The sequence below is a fragment of the Leptodactylus fuscus genome, chromosome 5 (genome assembly GCF_031893055.1).
Source record: "Leptodactylus fuscus isolate aLepFus1 chromosome 5, aLepFus1.hap2, whole genome shotgun sequence".
NCBI lineage: Eukaryota > Metazoa > Chordata > Amphibia > Anura > Leptodactylidae > Leptodactylus > Leptodactylus fuscus.
The window spans coordinates 92391212-92414769 of record NC_134269.1 but is presented as its reverse complement, the minus strand read 5'-3'; the positions used below and the strand labels follow the sequence as shown (position 1 = coordinate 92414769).

At 39.5% G+C, this 23558-nt stretch overlaps 1 protein-coding gene across 1 annotated transcript in view; it reads right to left on the bottom strand.

Moving 5' to 3' along the window:
* ISLR2 (immunoglobulin superfamily containing leucine rich repeat 2) overlaps positions 1–22019 on the bottom strand; it is a 28184-nt gene extending 6165 nt beyond the window's left edge. Inside the window, exon 1 of the mRNA XM_075273636.1 lies at positions 21791–22019. The gene's annotated coding sequence lies outside the window, so the exon portion shown is untranslated. The remainder of the gene's footprint in view (positions 1–21790) is intronic.
* Between the last annotated feature and the right edge of the window lie 1539 nt (positions 22020–23558).

The following is a 23558-nucleotide window of genomic DNA, read 5'->3' as shown; positions in this document are numbered from 1 at the left end:
TCTGTATTTGAACCCTACAAATTGTACAGCGCTGCGGAATATGTTGGTGCTATATAAATACAATTTATTATTATTATATTATTAATCTGCCCTTTTGTCATTGTGGAAACATTAAAAGCCCTTATTACCACTCTGATACATTGTGATCTTGACTATTGTATTTCTCTATTAATCTGTCTGCAACTCACTAAGCTCTCCCCTCTACAGTATGTTGTGAATGCAGCTGCCAGACACACCTTTATGTCCAACCGCAACACAGATGCATCTAGCTTGTGCCATTCACTGCACTGGATGTCCATCCACCACAGAATACAATATAAACTTCTACCTTTCACTCACAAATCCCACAACAGTGCTGCGCCTCCCTACATGTTTACCACCCTTCTCATCCTCTCCATTCTTCCAATAACCTTAGGCTTGCAACCCCTGTTCTCTGACCATCTCACTCCTACTTGGAGATTTTTTCCCCCAAATGCACCAGCTCTCTGGATCACTTTACCCCAGACAATCAGATTAATACTCAACATTCTTGGTTTCACATGTGCCATAAAACCCATCTTTCTAGACCGGCTTATCACATTATCTAATCATACTTTTCTACATCTCCTCACACTAAGCCAAAGTTTCTCATCCTAGATATCCTTTCTATTTTATTCTGCAGATGACCCCTCCATCCAAAAGTTACCCTGCACCCCATGCACAGTCTCAGTAAAGTCACAGATACTGGCTGGTGAGGGGCTCATACACCTTATTATTACCTTATTTATAAAAAAAAAAATGGTTGAACCATTGTACCAAACTTTAACCTCTTAAGTCATCCCTATTTCTTCATAGATTGCAAGCTCTTGTCAGCATTGCCCTTATTCCTATCGTTTTTTATATGATAATTTTTTCATTACATTATAATTTCTGATACTGTCTGCTCATGTACGGTTTGATTTGTAAAGTTCTGCAGAATATGTTGGTGCTATATGCATAAAATTATTACTATTATTACTGTGCTGCACCATATTATGGAGGTACAGTAGTCTCCCTTAAAAGCGAGTCGCATTTGGTTTTCAATAATAATACAATAGTGAAGGCCGCATGGTCAGATTATTTTATACACTGGTCAACCATGAAATCTCTGAAAAAAACTGAGTGGAGAAGACGAGATGAGGAGCTACATCTCTTTCCAAGTGATGCATTATAACATTCAGCAGGTTTCACTTTGCCGGGGTCCTAGTCATCCCACATCAATGTAATGTTCCAACACTAAGATATTGATGTTAACACTTAGCACCCCCACAACAGCTGTTTGAAGAAACTGCAACGTCCAGATCACCTCTGTGGCCTCTTCACTGCTTACTAAGCACCGATCATTGTATAGTGGCTGTGCCTGGTATTGCAGTTCAGTCTCATTTGAATGGGACTGAACTGCAGACATACTATATGACTCATGAATGTAATGTCACAGGCCTTCAAAGTGAACCCAGCACTTGCCTGAGTGCACCAGCTGCTTCAAGCTGCTGACTGGAAGGACTACCATGTTTCAGACCCCTGACAATCTCTTATTGATGACTATCTTAGGATAGGTCATCAGTATTATAGATATGGAGAGCCCCTTTAATAGTAAATGACAGCGATGCCATCAATGTCTGTCCTTAGACAACCACTGTGAGTTTCCTTGGGTGTTCCTTACTTGCTGCATCAAGAATTACTCACGTCTTAGAAACCAGCAATTTTTACCTAAACTTGCTTTCTGTATTGTAAACTTTCTCTTAACAGTATTATTATTCTAAGTATAGGCAGAAAATGGATCCAATTATGTTAGAATAAGTATATGGTATTTGTGTCATTTCTAAGGCAATTCAAACCTATTATATGCATCTAAAGCATTCTCTTAAAATGAAAAACTCAGGTACTTAGATACTTAGAGTACTGTATGTGTCGCATGCTTTCATAAAAAAAACAGAGAAAATACAGCTCAAGACCAATTCTGGACAACCTTAATATAATTACATTTTAAAGTCTGCCCTACGGAATGGAGCATACATCTTATAAATGGATGTCTGTAGTGTGCCCGCCTGATACTGGCCAAAGGGTATTCCAGATTGGTGATCTTATATAGTTATTTGTGGTATTCCGTCCATAGATAAATTGCTAGCAGGATCCCTAAACATTTAGGGTCCATTCACACGGAGGAAAATGGTGCTTTATTTGGCACTGAATTTTCCACACTGAAAAAAAAATCATGATTTCAATGGGTTCTGCTAGCTTTTTTTCCAATCGCAGAATTTTTCGCTAGTGGAAAAAAAGCTAGTGGCACCCATTGAAGTCAATGGGAGGCTTTTTTTTAGTGTGGAAAATTCAGTGCCAAATAAAGCACTATTTTCCTCTGTGTGAATGGACCCTAAGTTTTCAAAGTCTGTGATTCTTGTGACAACCAATATTGATTTAATGGCTCCTCATCTATAGACAAAGTTCAACTGCACATCTAATATTGTAGTTTCAATATCCTTAGGAAAAGTCATGAATTAAAGATCAGCAGGGGTCCAACACCTGGGCCCCCGGCAGTGGCGTAACTAGGAATGGCGGGGCCTCATGGTGAACTTTTGACATGTGACCGGGGCCCTGCGTCGTGGGTCATATGACATCACGCAAGTAAGCCGAAGTAGGCCCGGAGCCTGGAGAGGTAAGTAACATAGTTTTTTATGTTATCTTCCTCTCCCGGGCATCCGATCGTTATACTCGGACCCCCGAGTATAATAGTGCTTGTGGGGCCCGTGCCATCACTTACCGATCCCGGCCCCTGCCAGGATCGGTAAGTATATAGGGCTCGTTACCGGCTGGAGTTTGGTTAAAAAATTTTAAAAAAACGCAGCGGTAGCGGCTGTCGCCGGGCCTCCAATATCCCAGGCCCTGGGGCAGCTGCTACCACGGTAGTTACGCCCCTGGCTCCCGGCTGATCAGTGGGTTGAAGATACTGCAGTTGACTGCTGCAGCCTCTTCAGTGCTTCAAGAATAGCACTGTACATTTAGTATCGCAGTTCAGCCAATTTAGTTGAATGGGACTGAGCTGTGATCAGGCCATATGACGATGAAAGTGACATCACGTGGTGTGTGAAGTGAAAACCGCTTTAATCAGCTGATATTTAGATAGTAAAACATATTCTCTATTTGTAGTCCAGTTTTTATTTTCTGATTGTAGAACTTTTTTTTAATCTAGCTGCGAGAGGTGACTACTGAAAGTGATATCAACAGAGAAGGAAGTGTCATGGTACATTCACTGTGGTCCAATACCGAACTGCTCTCACAATAGAGTGCAGTGCTGTGTTCTGGACTCACATGAAAAAAACTGTAGATATCTCGTAATTCTCAACAACAAACTGGGTGGGGGGCTGTTTCTTCCAAAGCAAATCTACCCCTTCTTATTTGTGCTGCTCCTTATAAAGTTTCAACTCCCTCCTGTACATATTGTGACAGACTTATCTTCTCTCTTTTTCATATATTCCATCCCCTATTTCTTTGTCCCTGGGTGAACAACAGACCCACCCTGGGCATTGCAGCACCAGTAAACCTGGGGTCTGTGCTACTTTTAGGCCTTTTTGTCTCCTTCATCTAGCAACTTCTAATGCCTTCACACCCTAACTCCATACTAGCCCCCTCTTAAGCCTCCTCAGGTTTATACCCCTTGTTGCAAATTCTTTACAAAGAATCTGATAATCTGAATGTAAACGTTCATATTTCTAAGATATTTCGAGGTTATGTCTGAGATACATGTAAGACATGTTACATAAAGTAAACATTCCTAATCCATGCCTCTACATATCATGAGTCATATTCCTGCAAAACTGCACAACAACACAGCTTTCCTCCTAATGGCGTATGTATCTTGCCTTCCATAATCTGCCACTGAAGGCTGCCTAACACTTATACACAGCTGTCATGTGCTGTTATGCAGAGATGGAGCCTAGAACAATTGTGTAGGCGACTAGATGACTGCTTATAGAGCTAATGGGCATGAAAAATATGCAAATGAAAGCTGAAATGAAACTTGCATGGAAACGATTAAACATTGTCATTGAGTGCACTTGTAAATGTATTAAGATGCTGTTAGCTGAGAGATTTAACCATGAAGTTCTTGAAGTAGACCCCTTTATAAGCCAGATGGGTGACTTATCCACACTTACAAAAGTGGTCAGAACGAGACAGACGTTTGGCCACAGTCCTAACAAAAATACCCTGTGTGAATATGCTCTATAGGATCGTTCCCAATTTTATTATTTTATTTCAGATACTGTGGTTTTTGCTGCATTTATTTCCTACCCTAATATATATATATATATATATATATATATATATATATATATATATATATATATCGAAAATGCATGCATTTTTTTTTAAAAAGCAGCTTTTTTGCAGTGCTTCTTTTTGCAATACATGGATTAGATTAACCCCTACCCGAAATCCCAATGTCGGGTATTTAAAGGGGCTTTTTTGTATGTAAATAGCCTCAGTAGATTTTGAATAAGTCCATTTTTATTCATATGCTAATTAGCCTCTCCATGCACCCCGGAAGTCTCTTCGTGCACTGTCTTCTGTATATACAGCACAGGCTGCTGCTGCTGACTCCTCCTCCCTACTCTCATACACAATACACAGCATAGAGAGGAATGCTGGTTGACAACTTCTTGTGCACGGTGGAGCCTAATTAGCATATAAATAAAAACGGCCTTATTCAAACACTACTGAGGCAATTTACATACAAAAGGTAGGTGTGGAATAGCCTTTCTAAAGGCTATGCAAGAATGTGATTAGTTAAAAATGACTTTTCCCAATGATAGAGCCCCTTTAAATGTGGTGGCCACTCAGCTCCTGTATTGTACATCAGAGCCAGCACTAATGCCCGTGATCAGTTCCCACTCTAGTCACGGGTACTGAGGCCCCGGTTGCCTTGGTCACAGCTGACTGAGGCACCATTTTCCCAGTGGCACATAGGCGCCACCTGGAAGAAGATCTGCGGCCAGCAATCCATTTCCATGACAGTCAAAAGCCTCCTAGGCTCCTAGGCTTATCTAGCATTCATTTGTATGACAGGCTGCTTTATGCAGCCTATCAAACAAATAACAGTATTTTGCAATGAATTGCAATGCATTAAGATTGTAATGCATTGCATTAGTGATCAGACCCTTGGGATTCAAGACCCCTAGGGGGTCTAAAAATTACAGTAAAAAAAAAAACTAAAAAAAAAAACAATAAAAAAAAATCAAATCACCCCCTTTCTCTAGAATACATATAAAAGTAGAAAATTACTGTGAAATACATACACATTAAGTAACACTGTGTCCAAAACGCAGAGTCTACAAATTTATAAAAATATTTTTCCTGTATGGTGAACATCGTAGCAGGTAAAATGTCAGCAGTGCCAAACCTCATTGTTTTTGCTGTTTCACCTCTGGTAAAAATTTGAATAAAGAGCGATCACAGCAATAGACATTCCCCAAAATTATATAATTAAAAATCTGTCCTCACAAAAAGAGATGCCCATGCCTTCCTATATACAGAAATATAAAAAAAAAAAAAGTTAAGGGTGTCAGAATATGATGACTTTAAGAAATAAAAGTTTGCAAAGTTTTGGATTATTGTTAGGAGGTTGAAATGTAAATAAAACTATTAGAGATGAGCGAACAGTGTTCTATCGAACACATGTTCGATCGGATATCAGGGTGTTCGCCATGTTCGAATCGAATCGAACACCACGTGGTAAAGTGCGCCAAAATTCGATTCCCCTCCCACCTTCCCTGGCGCCTTTTTTGCACCAATAACAGCGCAGGGGAGGTGGGACAGGAACTACGACACTGGGGGCATTGAAAAAAATTGGAAAAAGTCATTGGCTGCCGAAATCAGGTGACCTCCATTTTAGACGAATAGTGGATTTCAAATCCGGGTCATATGAGAATGTGAACTTTGTGACTATGAGACAGGGATAGCTGTACAGGCAGGGATAGCTAGGGATAACCTTTATTTAGGGGGGAATGTTATTAAAAATAACTTTTTGGGGCTCTATCGGGTGTGTAATTGTGATTTTTGTGAGATAAACTTTTTCCCATAGGGATGCATTGGCCAGCGCTGATTGGCCGAATTCCGTACTCTGGCCAATCAGTGCTGGCCAATGCATTCTATTAGCTTGATGAAGCAGAGTGTGCACAAGGGTTCAAGCGCACCCTCGGCTCTGATGTAGCAGAGCCGAGGCTGCACAAGGGTTCAAGCGCACCCTCGGCTCTGATGTAGGAGAGCCGAGGGTGCACTTGAACCCTTGTGCACCCTCAGCTCTGCTACATCAGAGCCGAGGGTGCGCTTGAACCCTTGTGCACACTCTGCTTCATCAAGCTAATAGAATGCATTGGCCAGCGCTGATTGGCCAATGTATTCTATTAGCCTGATGAAGTAGAGCTGAATGTGTGTGCTAAGCACACACATTCAGCTCTACTTCATCGGGCTAATAGAATGCATTGGCCAGCGCTGATTGGCCAGAGTACGGAACTCGACCAATCAGCGCTGGCTCTGCTGGAGGAGGCGGAGTCTAAGATCGCTCCACACCAGTCTCCATTCAGGTCCGACCTTAGACTCCGCCTCCTCCGGCAGAGCCAGCGCTGATTGGCCGAAGGCTGGCCAATGCATTCCTATGCGAATGCAGAGACTTAGCAGTGCTGAGTCAGTTTTGCTCAACTGCACATCTGATGCACACTCGGCACTGCTACATCAGATGTAGCAATCTGATGTAGCAGAGCCGAGGGTGCACTAGAACCCCTGTGCAAACTCAGTTCACGCTAATAGAATGCATTGGCCAGCGCTGATTGGCCAATGCATTCTATTAGCCCGATGAAGTAGAGCTGAATGTGTGTGCTAAGCACACACATTCAGCACTGCTTCATCACGCCAATACAATGCATTAGCCAGTGCTGATTGGCCAGAGTACGGAATTCGGCCAATCAGCGCTGGCTCTGCTGGAGGAGGCGGAGTCTAAGATCGCTCCACACCAGTCTCCATTCAGGTCCGACCTTAGACTCCGCCTCCTCCAGCAGAGCCAGCGCTGATTGGCCGAATTCCGTACTCTGGCCAATCAGCACTGGCTAATGCATTGTATTGGCTTGATGAAGCAGTGCTGAATGTGTGTGCTTAGCACACACATTCAGCTCTACTTCATCGGGCTAATAGAATGCATTGGCCAGCGCTGATTGGCCGAATTCCGTACTCTGGCCAATCAGCACTGGCTAATGCATTGTATTGGCTTGATGAAGCAGTGCTGAATGTGTGTGCTTAGCACACACATTCAGCTCTACTTCATCGGGCTAATAGAATGCATTGGCCAATCAGCGCTGGCCAATGCATTCTATTAGCGTGAACTGAGTTTGCACAGGGGTTCTAGTGCACCCTCGGCTCTGCTACATCAGATTGCTACATCTGATGTAGCAGTGCCGAGTGTGCATCAGATGTGTAGTTGAGCAAAACTGACTCAGCACTGCTAAGTCTGCATTCGCATAGGAATGCATTGGCCAGCCTTCGGCCAATCAGCGCTGGCTCTGCCGGAGGAGGCGGAGTCTAAGGTCGGACCTGAATGGAGACTGGTGTGGAGCGATCTTAGACTCCGCCTCCTCCAGCAGAGCCAGCGCTGATTGGCCGAATTCCGTACTCTGGCCAATCAGCACTGGCTAATGCATTGTATTGGCTTGATGAAGCAGTGCTGAATGTGTGTGCTTAGCACACACATTCAGCTCTACTTCATCGGGCTAATAGAATGCATTGGCCAGCGCTGATTGGCCGAATTCCGTACTCTGGCCAATCAGCACTGGCTAATGCATTGTATTGGCTTGATGAAGCAGTGCTGAATGTGTGTGCTTAGCACACACATTCAGCTCTACTTCATCGGGCTAATAGAATGCATTGGCCAATCAGCGCTGGCCAATGCATTCTATTAGCGTGAACTGAGTTTGCACAGGGGTTCTAGTGCACCCTCGGCTCTGCTACATCAGATTGCTACATCTGATGTAGCAGTGCCGAGTGTGCATCAGATGTGTAGTTGAGCAAAACTGACTCAGCACTGCTAAGTCTGCATTCGCATAGGAATGCATTGGCCAGCCTTCGGCCAATCAGCGCTGGCTCTGCCGGAGGAGGCGGAGTCTAAGGTCGGACCTGAATGGAGACTGGTGTGGAGCGATCTTAGACTCCGCCTCCTCCAGCAGAGCCAGCGCTGATTGGTCGAGTTCCGTACTCTGGCCAATCAGCACTGGCCAATGCATTTCTATGGGGAAAAGTTAGCTTGCGAAAATCGCAAACTGACAGGGATTTCCATGAAATAAAGTGACTTTTATGCCCCCAGACATGCTTCCCCTGCTGTCCCAGTGTCATTCCAGGGTGTTGGTATCATTTCCTGGGGTGTCATAGTGGACTTGGTGACCCTCCAGACACGAATTTGGGTTTCCCCCTTAACGAGTTTATGTTCCCCATAGACTATAATGGGGTTCGAAACCCATTCGAACACTCGAACAGTGAGCGGCTGTTCGAATCGAATTTCGAACCTCGAACATTTTAGTGTTCGCTCATCTCTAAAAACTATATAAATTTGGAACTGTACCAAAACATAGAATACAGGTGACATGTCATTTTGGCTGCACAGTAAACGCCGTAAAAATGATAATAAAACTTCCAGCATCCATAAAAAATAAATTTTAATCTTATTTGTTAAAACATGTATAAAATACCTTCAAATGCAAGAATCCATGACAGCAAAAAGTATGAAATATTGGCTTACGCGTTTCAGGGCGATAGCACCAGCCCCTTACTCATAGTCAATGTGGATATGATTATGAGGATTTTTAGCATTTTCATGACATCCCATCCTCCTTCCTGTGACTGTTATGGTGTATCTTTGTTATATCCTTCATGATATATTTTTGTATGTCATTGTCTTATATTTATTAATAAAATGAAATATATTATATCTTTCTTATGGTCATGAGATTTTTGGTCTCAAAAAAAGAAGGGAGTAGTGTAAAACTGCAGAATGGTGAACTACAGATTAACCTTTCTGTTTAGTATTTGATTTGGGAATTTACATTTTGTCCTTTTGAGGGGATCATATTAATGGTTAAGTTTCATACCAGTGTAGACTTGCTTCAGTGATGGAAAGTTTGGTGGATGGACAACGCTATGTGGTTATTTTTCGGGCATTGACCTAGACCTCTTAGTTTAAGCAAAGAAACTCTCAATGCTTCAGTATACCAAGACATTTTGGACAATTGTATACTTCTAACTTTGCAGGAACAATTTGTGGAAGATACGTTTCCGTTGCAGCAGGACTGTAAACCAGTGCACAAAGCAAGATTTGACAGGAATGGCTGGATGAGTTTGGTGTTGAAGAACTTGACTGGACAGCACAGAGTCCTGATCTCAATCCCTTTAGGATGAACCATTAGAATCCTCATAAACACTCCAAAACCGTATTGCCTCATATCTCAAAATTAATACCAATGGATTTAGGAGTCTTCATAAAAGCTCTTGTCGATATAATATACTATTAGGGCTAGTTCACATGAGGGCGTGCTGGCGGATTTTGGTCCTGATTCTGATGCGGGAAGCCGCTTCAGAATATGGCCAAAATCTGCCTGCCGTGACTTACTACAATCGCGGCACTCCAGTACAGCGTAGGCCCAAATGAATGGGCCTAGTCCAGACCATTCTGCTGCGAGGCGGATGCCGTGGCTGAATTAGCCGCAGATTCCGCCTGAAGAAAGGGCAGCTTGTTTCTTTTTTCTGCTAGCGGCAACATGCCGCTGGCGGAAAAAAGAACGCTAGCGGTCTACATAGATCACCATTGTGAGGGGGCGGATTATGATGTGGATTCCGTGCCAAAATCCACCCCCTCTTTCCCCATGTGAACGGGGCCTTAAAGAATTATTTTATCTTATGATAAATCTATCTAGATAAATTTATCTTATGATCTTATGATATGCCAAATTGTATCCACAATCCATTTACATGACAAGACTAAGAGGTAGTGAAGGATCCAAGCTCTATAAAAATAAAGTGTATCCTTATTCTCTCATTAGACAACAGGTTAGCTCAGTTGAACCAGATAACTGGTGTAGTTGTTTTACATCACAGGTATGATCTATATGTAGTAAATTACGTATTATGCCTCACTCAGCAAGTCATGAGGAAAAGGGTTTAACAGGAAGAGGTCATGGAATAAGATTTCATGTATGCGAGAATTGCATCAAAATTTTGCTGCAAAATATTGGGTCAAAGCAAGTCAACCAGTAGTTGTTGTAACACTATACAAAATGTGCCATATCCATCACTGAGTGTGAGCCACTGTGATAACTGTGACACATCTTTAGACGGCTTTATCTAAGTTTTTGCTGTCTAAATCCGCAAAACAGAATAAGATGTATTTTTTGATGGTACCATTTTGTGGTAAATATAATGTTTTCTTCAGTGTTTATTAATGTTTTCTGGAGCACCGTATGAAGAAACTGCAATTTGATCATTATCTGTTGGATTTCGTTTCTACGACCACTGTATGAAAAAAATGCCATGGTAACTTTTTCCCATTCCAGCCTCTTACCCATAGTGGTATATCCAAGTGGCGGTAAAAAACATTTAAAATCAAAACCAAACATTGTTTGTCAAGGCAGCTATTGGGAAAAATAACATATCCCAAAGCTACAGCCTTAAGGAAATAGCATTCTGCAAAATGACTCACCTGAGATTCGCAAAAGCAAACAAAAATTTTTGTCAAATTAAAGGCAATATTGTATTAAAGGGATTTTCCAGGGCAAAAAAAAAATATTTTTCAAAAAAGGTATGTTAGTGCTATTAATAGGTTAATAAGTGCACTCAAATACCTTCAGCAGTGTTTTGAGTGATTTCTGGGTTTCTCTGTTAACTCCTGACATCATGTGCATTTGTTCACATGGGCATCTTCCTGTTCTGTGTTTCCCTACAACTACCATGATGCCTTGGGCTTCATTCAGAGCTCACTCACATCAACTTCCTCTCTCACTCCCTCCCCTCCCTTTCTGACTCACACCCTCTCACTGCTTCCCTAGCTAGCCCATCCACTACTAACCTTTCCTAACTATCTCAATCCCCTCTTATGCCATTATATTTATCTGTCTTCTGGTCCAGAACTTCTGGTCACAGGACGTCACTTCTTCTGGGCTACTGTGCATGCAAGCTCTATTGCACAGCTGTGGGTGGCCAGAAGACATCAAGAAGAAGAAGTGCCAGCCGCCCAGAAGAATTGGTACCCCATGCCCAGAAGGTCCGGACTGGAAGACAGGTAAGTATGATGGGATGGGGGAGGGTTAGTATAGGCAATATTTGGTTTCCCCCCTTACAGAAACGGAACATCACCAGAAAATTGGAAAAAGTGCCTGGGGTGGTCACATCTAGGTATATATAGTTTTTTTTTTTTAGTAATTTAGAAGGTAGGCGGGAGGAGGGGGTGTTTTAGCTTACAATAGAAATATCAATTTATCTCAGATAAATCAATAAAAATATAATGTCCCAGAATCAACAATGGTATCACCTGACAATCCCACAAGCAAGCCCATACAGTATACCCAAATGATACCAATCATAATCAGAAATATTGACATGTCCTGGCAACACTGAAAAATCACACTAATAACTACAGACATGATATAACATCATCGATCTCAAAATAAATATTGACAATAATATCAAACTTAATTTTATACCAATAGGCATGAAAAGAGGACCAAGTAACAAATGTTCCAGTAGCCAAACGTAGACACAATATGATGATCTTATTCTAATAACACTGAACACATTATAATACTGTTAAATCCATAGCGCATGCACAAATCAAGTAAAAGATTGTGCTGACATAGATATACTCTTAAGTGTGGGTATAGTGTAATAGCTCACAAAAACCTTAGGGTATGGCATATTCATGTCACTGGAATTTTAAAGCAGACACTTGATGTGTTTATATCTATAGGATGAGTTATGTATGTTGATACCTGCTTTCTGTCATGCTATCACTACCATTGGGTTAAGGTGGCATTTAGAAGTGTTTTGGTGCACCATGGTTGTAGTCCAATATGATGCTATTTAGAATATTTAAGTAATAAATTATTGATTTGCACATACTATGTAATACTCCTAAGCCAATGCCATGATAGCGCCATACTATTACGGTGCTGAGCCAATGTAATACCTACCATGGAGTCAGAGTAGGCCTGTGGAGGCAGGGGGGCCCACACACTAATCTCACAACACTTTGATCTCTTTTGATGCCTGACAGTCTAAGTGTAACAAATACTTCTTCCTGCTCTATTGACAGAGATTTATAGCAAAGTGACTTTTAGACATGCCCTCCTGCCCTATTAGGAGATCATTACAAGGTAGCAGTAGGTCAGTATATAGTCAAATAAGTTAAAAAGGTTGAAATCCTTCTGCCAAAAGCTACTGCCAAAGGCTTATTGTAGCTATTTGTCTCCCTCTCCCCATGTTTATGAGGAGGTTGAAGAAGGCAAACAAGTCAGTGTGCAAACATGATTTTAAAAAAAAACACGTCACACTTGGAGCATAATACAGTTACACATTGCAAAAACACTGCATTTTTTTGTCATTGTATAAATGCCATGGAAAATAACGCTGTGTTTTACAATACCAGCAAAGAGAATGAGATTCTGGTTAATCCCTTCCACACATTTCAGAATAAAATCTGAAATAAAAAAATCAAATAAAAAAAAATAAAACTCCTGTTTTTTTAAAAATAGTAGCATTTCCTTTATACCAATGGAAATGCTGGTGTTTCCCTATAGATTTAACCACTTCAGTACCGGGCCAATTTGTGGTCCAGGACCAGACACATTTTAGGTTTATTTTGTATGTGCGGTTTTGAGGTCTAAAATTTTTCTCGTATGTCTCAGTCAACTAATTTTTGCGTCTTTTTCCGGGGACACATAAGGCTGTATTTTTATGTTATTTTTATTTTCAAATGTGTTTTAATTTTTTTTATATCCAGGAAAATATAAACATAATAGGAGGGAAATTGTGTCTGGTTTTCAATTTATTTATTTATTTATTATTTAATAACACAAAGTGTCACTGAAAAACTTTATAAAATAGTTTTTCCTCTCCGTTACGGTAATTTTTATTTTGTATGGTGTTGTCGGGGGTGGGGCTATAACCTTTAATAACAGCGTTTTATTAGCGTATTATTTATTTACTTTTTATTATTATTTTATTTACATTTTTTTAAAACTTTTTTTATTATATTTTTATTTTAATTTTTTTCCTCATTGTGTTCCCATAAGGTGATAAGAGACCTTTGGGGACATCTGATCACTTATTTTTTTGTACTTGAGGCTGATTTCTCCTATAACTGGGGTTGCTAGATTTAACCCCAGTTGCAGGAGAAATCCAGCCTCCTGCACACTGTATATACAGCTTACTGAGCTGATCTGGGGTCCTGTAGGACCCAGCAGCTTTTGCAAGTCTCTGCTCCTGGTGGATCACATGTCCACCGGGTCAGAGGGCAGCTGAATTATGGCAGCGTCCATAGCCATGTATACAGCATTCATTGAGCACTGTATACACAGCGATTGAGAAGGCAGGGAAGAGAGTAAATCTTCCCTGTCTTCTCTCTGGGAGCTCCGGCTGAAGTTACAGCCGGTTCCCATTGAAAGCAGCTGCACGATCTCCATGCAGCTGCTGTGTTCTGACTGGACGTACAGGTATGTCCTGTCAGAACTAGGCAACCACTTCCCGGACGTATATAGTCTATGGGTGGTCCGGAAGTGGTTAATAAGGAAAGAAAATTTGCTGAGAAAAATTTGGAAAAAATGCAATGAAAAACGCTGCTGAAAAAAAATGTGATGTGTTTCCGCTGAGTTTTTTTTCTACAGTATTTTTTTTAGCTACGTTTAACTACGTGTGGCCTAAGCCTAAGAAAAACATGAATTTCGTTGCATTTTTTTTGTTTTGTTTTGTTTTTACAAGACTCAAAAATGGATGAAGAAAGGAAGGAAAAAACCTTAAGGTGCATTCACACAAACTCTTAAAAAACAGCTGTCAAAACTGTCAATTTTTTTTCATAGCTGCTTTGCATACATGGGGAATCAATTTCTACAGATCCCTCATAGACTTGAAATATATCCTACTTTTATGGACTATCAAAGTCCATACAAGAGCACCATCAAAAAAATGCCATGTGAATAGATATATTGAAAGTAGAGAGAATTTTTTTGGCAGCTTTGCCGAATTTTCCAATAGGATTCGATCCGAAATAATTTGTGATGAATCGCGTTAAAAAAACAGCTATTTCCTGGCTGCAGAGAGCCTGTATAGTGGTGTAGAATAGTGTTGAGTGAATGGTATTCATCAAATACCTCGCCGGCATAGAAAGCCTTTAATCCCTTGGTGTTCGACCGAATACCTCGCCGGCATAGAAAGCGTTTAATCCCTTGGTGTTCGACCAATTACACGCACTCCTATGCCGGCGAGGTATTCGACGAATACTATTCGCTCAACACTAGTGTAGAACACTGTCCTTGCAGTGGTTTTTAGTGATGTCCCACTAGGGAACCTGAACCAGTAATACAATGATCACTGGTTCAGCTCTATAGACTGCAATACATGTGTATTGCAGTCTATAGAGGAAGTCAGCCTATGCAGACACATAGGCGGACTTCCACACTTACTGGCAGGATCAATCAGGTACTGGGGGCTACTAGCAGACCGGGGTCACTGGCCAGACCCCGAGCTGCAGAAGATGCATATTGGCACCCCCGATCTCACCATTGGGGTGCCTAGGGGGACTTGTAGTGTGGCGGAACCCCTTGGATACCGTGGAGATGTTTGACCACTGCATCCAAGGGTTTAAAACCCCCAATCAGAGCTGTGCTCTGACAGGGGGTTATGGAGCAGGGTGTTAGCTGTGAGTCACTGCTAACACCCACTCCCAATGCAATGAATCGCAAAGGGGTTAAAGGGCTGTGACATCACAGGGCTAGCTGGCTGCTGATTGGCTGCATGCATGGCATTGTGGGTGATCCCGTGTTCCCAGAGTTCCTTGCCTCATGTCCTTAGGAAAAAATGTGATTCGTTACCACGAAGCGGAGGAAATTTAGATTCGATGCAAATTGAATATTTCCTGAAATTCAGACTGAATTCCACTTCATCAGCTTCGATTCGCTCATCTCTAATTGAAAGCAATGTATTCTAAAAACAGCTTTATGCCTTATTCATGTGAATGTGAAAAATGGCCATGTGACAGCTTTTATTCTAATGGCCTTAATACAATGGTTTTCATATATGAGTGTATGAGGCTATTTACATGTCTGTTTTTAACAGCCTGCGTTAACGGACTGACAAAATTAAGATAAGATATCCCATTTCTGGCTGTTTTTCATTTAACCTTTATATACTCAATTTCATAAGGGATGTGTAAAATCTGATGCTCCATGGATACAAAAGGACCATGAAAAAATTAGACATTTTTGCCACAGTTGTGTTAATGTAGCCTTAGATGCTTTTGTCTAAATTTACACCCCCTCACACTATAATTTTCTATCATGGCACATATTTAAGCTACATGTCTTTTAAAATATTGTCATTACCCAATTGACAGGTTAGACTCAAAATGTGTCTGAACACATAATAAATGTGGTGCAAAACATTATACTGCATTGTTTACTAATGGCGTTGTCTGGGAAAAATAGAAACTCCTACACTAATCTAAAAACCCTTCCCCCGCCTACTTTCTAAATTACATAATTCAGCAAAAATGTGTAGTTACCCATATCCCTGGGACATTTTCTGATTATCTGGTGACAATTTGTTTCTCCGTGTCTGGAAACGGAACATAACTATTACTCCACCCCTCATCCACCCCATCATACTTACCTTTCTTCCTTCCAGATTTCCTCCTGTGGCAAACAGCTTCTCCTACTTCTGTGCCATCTGCTTGTGCATGCGCAAAAAAGCTGTAGTCCCAACTTTGCACTGTAGCCTACACTCCATTTCTGTTGTGCAAGCGTGGGAGCCCAAAGTAGCCACCCATGCCTGCGCAGAAGAGATGGAGTGAAGGATGCACAATAGTGCCGGGAAGAGGAGGAGCTGTTCCCCACCGAAGGAAGTCTGAATAGGAAGAAGGTAAGTATATGGGGTGGGGGGGCTGACTTAGATGGGAAGGGCTGTAGTGGGCAGGATAGCTAGGGAGACAGGTAGAGGATGCTAGAGAGGGAGGGGGAGGAGTCAAAGAGAGATAGTGTTAGAGCCTACAACTACCATAATGCATTGCATTAAGCAATGCAAGGCAGCAGAAAGCTACACCATGTAAGCAAATACAGAAGATGCTAGGTGCTCACAGAGAAACCCAGAAATCACTCAAAACACTGCTAAAGGTATTTGGGTGCACTTATTAATAGCACTAACAGACCTTTATTAAAAAAAATATTTTTTGCCTGGAAAACCCCTTTAAGCCAGGGCCCCACGGGTCAGAAATGCTGCGGGGAAAAAATGCGGCGTGGACAAGCTGAAATTTACAAAAGCGGTGCTGTTTTGGAAATCTAAGCATGTCAATTATATCTATGGAAACGTCGGCGCCTTTCCCATCGAAGCAGAAAGTCCACGGAGGAAAACTCCACGAACTTTCTGTTTAAAGCGGTGTGGGAATACCCACGATGAATTGCCGCCGCAGTTTTCCCGCAGCGCTTTATAGCTGCGAGTTTTCCCGTGGGGCCTTAACCTTAAGGTTTTGATATATGGAGAATGAGTTCAAGGCTTCATCATTGCAAGCAATAACAATAAGTAATGTTAAATTAAACTATTTGCTCATTTCCTCAACCATTGCTCACTACTGTGGATTCCAGGTCTAATACATTTCTTTTAGGTAGACTGATAATGAGAATTTCTTCTCTGCAGTGTATCCATTTAACAGGAGCAATTTCTGGATACAGCCATGTAAACAATCATTTGTATTACATGTAAAGCCGGGCCTTCAGTAGCCTGTGAACAGCCTGCAGCATAACCTCTGAGTACATACACCAAAGCCCTTGTGGCACCTGTACCTCTGCATGTTACAGCATCACATGGTCAATGACATTGGGAAAGCAATAGGTAAGTATTCTAGTGACATTCTCCAGCCTTGGAGAAGACAACAGGTGCCTGTGGAATGTGTGCATTCATGAGAACAATGGTAGCCCCCTCCCATCCACTGCTAATCCTTCCATGCTAGAGAGAGCAGGGCACACTGTCACCGAGAAAAGTGTCTCTATTATCTTGTCCAGGATGACTGCAGCTTATCAGCCGTGTAATCACTGTGAATGTAATGGAGGACATGCAGAGCACTCTGCAGAGCATCTCACCTTAGACACCATATATGAATGTTACATCCACATGAAAGCCAACATTCTGCATTAACCACAAAACAGCATAGCTTTTTATACAGCTAAGAAGGATAAATGTAATAATACAAATAAACTATTAATATTAATGACAGGAGTGGATATAAAGAACAATTGTGAAAATTTCTGCTGTATGTTTAACAATATAGGGCGTAATATTAATACTTAAAATACTTATTATTGTACCTGAAAACAAATAAGGTTTATTTAACATCTATATATCAAGGTGTGCGTATTATATTTATATTGTGTTTCATGTTTTTTCCACATCGATTCTCTCTACCTATCTATTTACTACTCATATAGCGACCTATTATTTGTTTATCTTTAGAATTTCCTATTTGTTCCTTGTAATAATAAAATGAAATAATGTTTGCTGCTATTTACTTCATTCTTATCTTTTCTTGTTTTTTGTTTCAGGTATGGTCTGTAGCTAAAAAGGCTAAATTACTGGTACATATATATATATATATATATATATATATTTATATATATATATATATATTTATATACACTCAGTATATATATATATATATATATATATATATATATATATATATTATACATGGACCTACTAACATGTTGCATAGATAGATGCTGCATACAGATAGTACAAAAATAACGAATAGATACACAAATATAGCAGAGATAGATCTCCAGTCAGATAGATCCTCATATGTACATACAAAAAAAGATAAAAATACACATCAAATGAGAGATCCATGCTTACAGGGCAGACGTATACAACAAAGGATATATAGATAGACAGATGACAATGCAGCAGCTATAGATAATATAAACCACAAACATAGCAGATAGATGTACATATTACAGTGTAATAAAATTAATGCAGAAAAGAAATGCATCATAAAGTGATTTTTAATTTACTGTGTTATATTAAATTCACATTATAAAAGGCTGTCTCCTTACATTTCACCTGAGTAATTTTAACTCCTCATACATACATATATACATACATACATGTATATATGTATGGATAGATAGATAGATAGATAGATAGATAGATAGATAGATAGATAGATAGTCAGTGATAGCCAAATCATCAACTGACTATTGAAATGTATTCATTTTCCATATGTTGTGTCCACTAGGTATATCCACAAAACATAGTTTATTTCTTTAGTTCTAGATTTATTGAGATTTATTTTGAAATACAGTGAATTATTGTAGTCATGATAGCTCCAAGCAAATCTATTTTACTATTGGTTTAACTTACCCTCATGTACATTCCATTCTGATTAATTTTTCCTTATTATACAGCCATTACTAAATTCATTCTGTAATTAATTTACCATGTAAAGTTAGTAACAGACATTGAAACAAAATAAATATATGTGCATATGTGTGTATATAAATACAAATATTTATTTTGTTTCAGTGTCATTACTAAATTGATTTTGTAATTATTTTGAGGTGTAAAGTTAGCAACAGACATAGGAACCAAATAAATATAAATAAATATATATTTGTGTTTGTGTGTTTAAATATATAGATATATTTTGTTTTAATGTCTGTTGCTAACTTTACACCTCAAAATAATTACAAAGTGAATAATTACAAAATGAATATAGTAATGACATTGAAACAAAATAAATGTATAATAGATATAATATAAACATAATAAAGCTATTCATTTACCTTCAATGTCATCAATAAATTCATTCTGTAATTACTTTGAGGTGTAAAATTATGCAATATACATTGAGAATTATATATATATATATATATATATATATATATATATATATATATATATACGTGTGTGTGTGTGTATAAATATATATATATATATATATATATATATATATATATATTACACCCTCATATTTATTTTGTTTGTTTCATTGTCTGTGGCTAACTTTACAAGGTAACATAATGACAGAATTAATTTAATGATGACCGTATAAGGAAAATGAATCAGAATGGAATGTACATATGGGAAAATGAATCCAATAGTAACATAGATTTGCTTGGAGCTATCATGAATATACAATAATTCGCTGTATTTCAAAATAAATATCAATAAATCTAGAACTACAGAAATAAATGATGTTTTGAGGATATACATTATGGACACAACATATGGAAAATAAATACATTTCAATAGTCAGTTGATGATTCACCTATCTCTGCAATTTTTCTATCTATCTATCTATCTATCTATCTATCTATCTATCCATCTATCTCCCTGTATAAATAATCTATACATGTATGTATGAAGAGTTAAAATTACTCAGGTGAAACGTAAGGAGACAACCTTTTATAATGTGAATTTAATATAACACAGTAAATTAAAAATCACTTTGTTATATTTTCTGCATTTCTTTTCTGCATTAATTTTATTACACTGTAATATCTACATCTATCTGCTATGTTTGTGGTTTATATTATCTGTAGCTGCTGTAATGTCATCTGTCTATCTATCTGTTTATCTATCTATCTATGTATCCTTTGTTGTATACATCTGCCATGTAAGCATGGATTTCGCCATTAATGTCCTCTTCGTTTTTTTGCACATATAAGGATCTGTCTGACTGGAGATCTATTTGCACTTATTTCTGTGTCACTGTTCTATATTTTTGTACTATCTGTTGTATTCAGTATCTGTCTATGTAATATATTTAGTAGCTCTATCTATATACATCTGCCTCTATTGTACTAGTGCACACGATGACACTTGCAGTATGTGTCCATATGTTTTCTATGAGTGTTCATAGTGTTCTCTGGCATTGTCCTCTGTGACCTTGGCACACGTTCTAGAACAAGACGTGAAAATTCCAATTCACTGGATACCATCTTTGAAAAAAACTATCACCTCCACCCCAGACAAACATATTACCATCACCATCATCATTATCATATGTGTATGCTTAATTCCTTTTTTTTCTTCATAGTTTCCCCATTTTTGTTTTACACCTGATCTTTCTTTAGTAGGTCCAGGTCTTCCCATGTTTTTCTGGCAGTATTGTAACAATTTATACTGTGGGTTTAATATTTGGTGTGATTACTCCCTCCCATTCATCTCAATGAGTATGACTGTCCCTTTGCCCCCTTTTAATCCACAATCCATTAGTTTAGCCTCCATATTTCCTCCCCTCTTCTCCTGTTGATTTAATTTTCACATTTCTCTTTTCATGTAACCTGCCCTAGTAAATGTCACTTCAATAATGACTTTCCCTCATTCCCCAGAGAAAACACACACTGGTGCCCACATCTCCATTAAAAAAAAGAAAACCCTTTAAAAGTTGACACACTGCCTGAGGCTAGCAAGAAATTGTGCTGTTCTCTTAATCCTTGTTTTTCTTCTTAACTCTCTCCCTACATAGCATCATTCAAGCTCTCTGTCCTGTCCCAGTCATTTGCTAAATTAACCTTAAATGCTGCAGCCACAAAGAGAGCAGGTTGGGGGGACAAATTCAGCCAGTCCTGCTCTGAATAGCCCAATGGTCTCATGCTGAGAGGGTAGAAAGAAACTAATGCAGACATGCAAGGGAATTATACATGCATTAAACATACACAGGGAGAAGAGAGAAACAGAAGGGGAGAGGGAGAGGAATGGAGGAAGGGGGGACAGAGACTACAGAGAGATAATCTAGAAGATATTTGTAGAAAAGGTTAGATGAATACAGTGTCACAAATTGATAGTTAGAGATTCATACATACACATATATACATATATATGTGCTCTATATGACTGTAGGGGTATACATACATACTGACAGATATTCATACAAATATAGGTACACATATTTACATATACACTTTCAGATACATTGATGTACAAAGGCAGATAATACAGAAAGATATAGACTTTCTTCTAAAAGCACATGTGACTAGCCCCATACACTATGTGTAAGTGAATGTAGCCAGCCATAAAGCACAATCAGGGTCCTCTCCTATGGGAGGCATAAAGCGGTAGAGGCTCATTGAATTCATCAGGAGCTGTCCACGGTGCTGCCATAAATTGTCGCTGATTAATTCGCAGCCACTTGAAGGAATACATTGTTGCAGCCTCAACGTGTTGCTTTTGTTGGAAGGAAAATCTCCACAGAGGAAAGATAAGAATCAGATCCTGCAGCTGCCTGTCCGATCCTAGCAGTGTAATCCCTCCACAGATCACTATCACACATTCAGCCTGATCGCTAGCAGAGCTTCAGTGGGCATTGCCCTATGAGCAGCCTGCTAGAAGAACCTCTCTTATGTCTACTAGTACACACACATATCATACAATCACTATATCAATGCCATCTTATTTCTCTCTCTATACATATACAATCATGATTTGCCTTCATCACCTATACCCATGCCCAATGCTCTTTTCCTAGAAAGCAGACACTTACCTCCTGTCTGTGCCTCCAGGGTGCTTGTCAGGGCTCCAGTATAACAGGTATCCAAAGTTTAAAACTTGATAAAACAGGGGTATCAGTAATAATAAGCTGGTATGGGGTTACATTGGCAGCAGGTGTTAGGGCATGAAGGAACTAACTAGGGTTTTGTGGGTGTTCTCAGCTTCCCATCAGTAAACTGTGCACTATGGCTAGTCCACTCCCACACCCCACCCCAACTAGTGTAGATTGTGAGTGGGCTAACGCTGCAGGAACCCCCCTCAGCAAATAAAATGAAACATTAATGACACAAGAATGTCCCTCCACCCAATACATGTGCCTGGACCCCTCCCTCTGCAGTCATGTTCTGCACCTCTCTTCTCTTATTCCAGGTTCACATCCCTGTCGGGTAATTGAATGTAAATAGCTCCAAGTCAACAGATTGGTGATTCATGCGAGACACACACCTAGATTTCGTTATTTCATATGGCTGGAATACTCTGGAGTCTAATGGGTTAATTCCACATATTTTTTTGTCCACCTTATTCATCATTCCTTCTAGGAAACCATATAAATAATTGATTTTGTAACCGGATTTTAATTTCTCGACAGCTTAGAATACACCAGAGACAAGTAACATAGGCAGCGGTGTAATAAGGGTGTGGGTATGAATATACATAGGCAGCTCCTGCTAGCCCTCCACGCCTGCCTGCCTGCCATCTCCCTGTGCTTTCTCACCATCTGGCTAGATCATATGTATACAGATCTGCTATTTACTAAAACCAACTTCATAAGTAGAGAGTATATATATATATATATATATATATATATATATATATATATATAGCCTACTTCATATGAAAGTTGACTGGAATATTGTTGAGAGATAAAATGGACAGGATCACTGAAGGAGGTGACTTGGCTTATAAGAATAATAATGGACCCAGTCTTATTGTGATATTAACATCATTATCATCAAGCTGCAGAAAACTGTACTCATCAATGAAAAGACAACATGGAATAATCCACATCTTGTACAAGCTCCATAGGTTGTATGGAGAAAGCCATACAATCCATATTATTATACAGGTTGTGATATGCAGACAGTAATTTACAGGTATTACTGTGCAGGCTGTGCTGCAGTACTTTTCATGTTACAAAGAATGTGCTGAACAGACTGTGCTATATAGGCGGTGCTTGACAAGCTGTGCTATACACATATTGTGTTGTAGTGGATGTGCTCTACAGGTTGTGTTAAAAGGCTGTGCTTTACAGATTGTGATATACATGCTGTGCTATACATGTTGTGTTATAAAGAATGTACTATGCAGGTTGTGTTATAAAGTCTGTGTTATAAAGGCTGTGCTGAGCAAGTTGTGCTATACATATTGTAATATTCTGTACACTCTGTGTTATACATGTGTTACAGAGACTGTGCTCTACAGGTTATGATAAAAGGCTGTGCTTTACAGATTGTGCTATACATGTTATTAGTATAGAGAATGTGTACTGTGGGTTGTGTTATAAAGGCTGTGCTATATATCCTGTGAAATACACGTATTGCTTGACAGGTCTGCTATACAGATTGTGATATACATGCTGTGCTATACCTATTGTGTTGTAAATGCTGTAAACAGTTGTACTTGAAAGGATGTGCTATAAATATTGTGAGATATACTGTACTTGCTGTGATATATACTGTATTTTGTGTTATAGAGAGTGTGATCTCCAGGTTTTGCTATAGAAGCTATGCTATGAGGACTATGCAATATATGTACTAGAA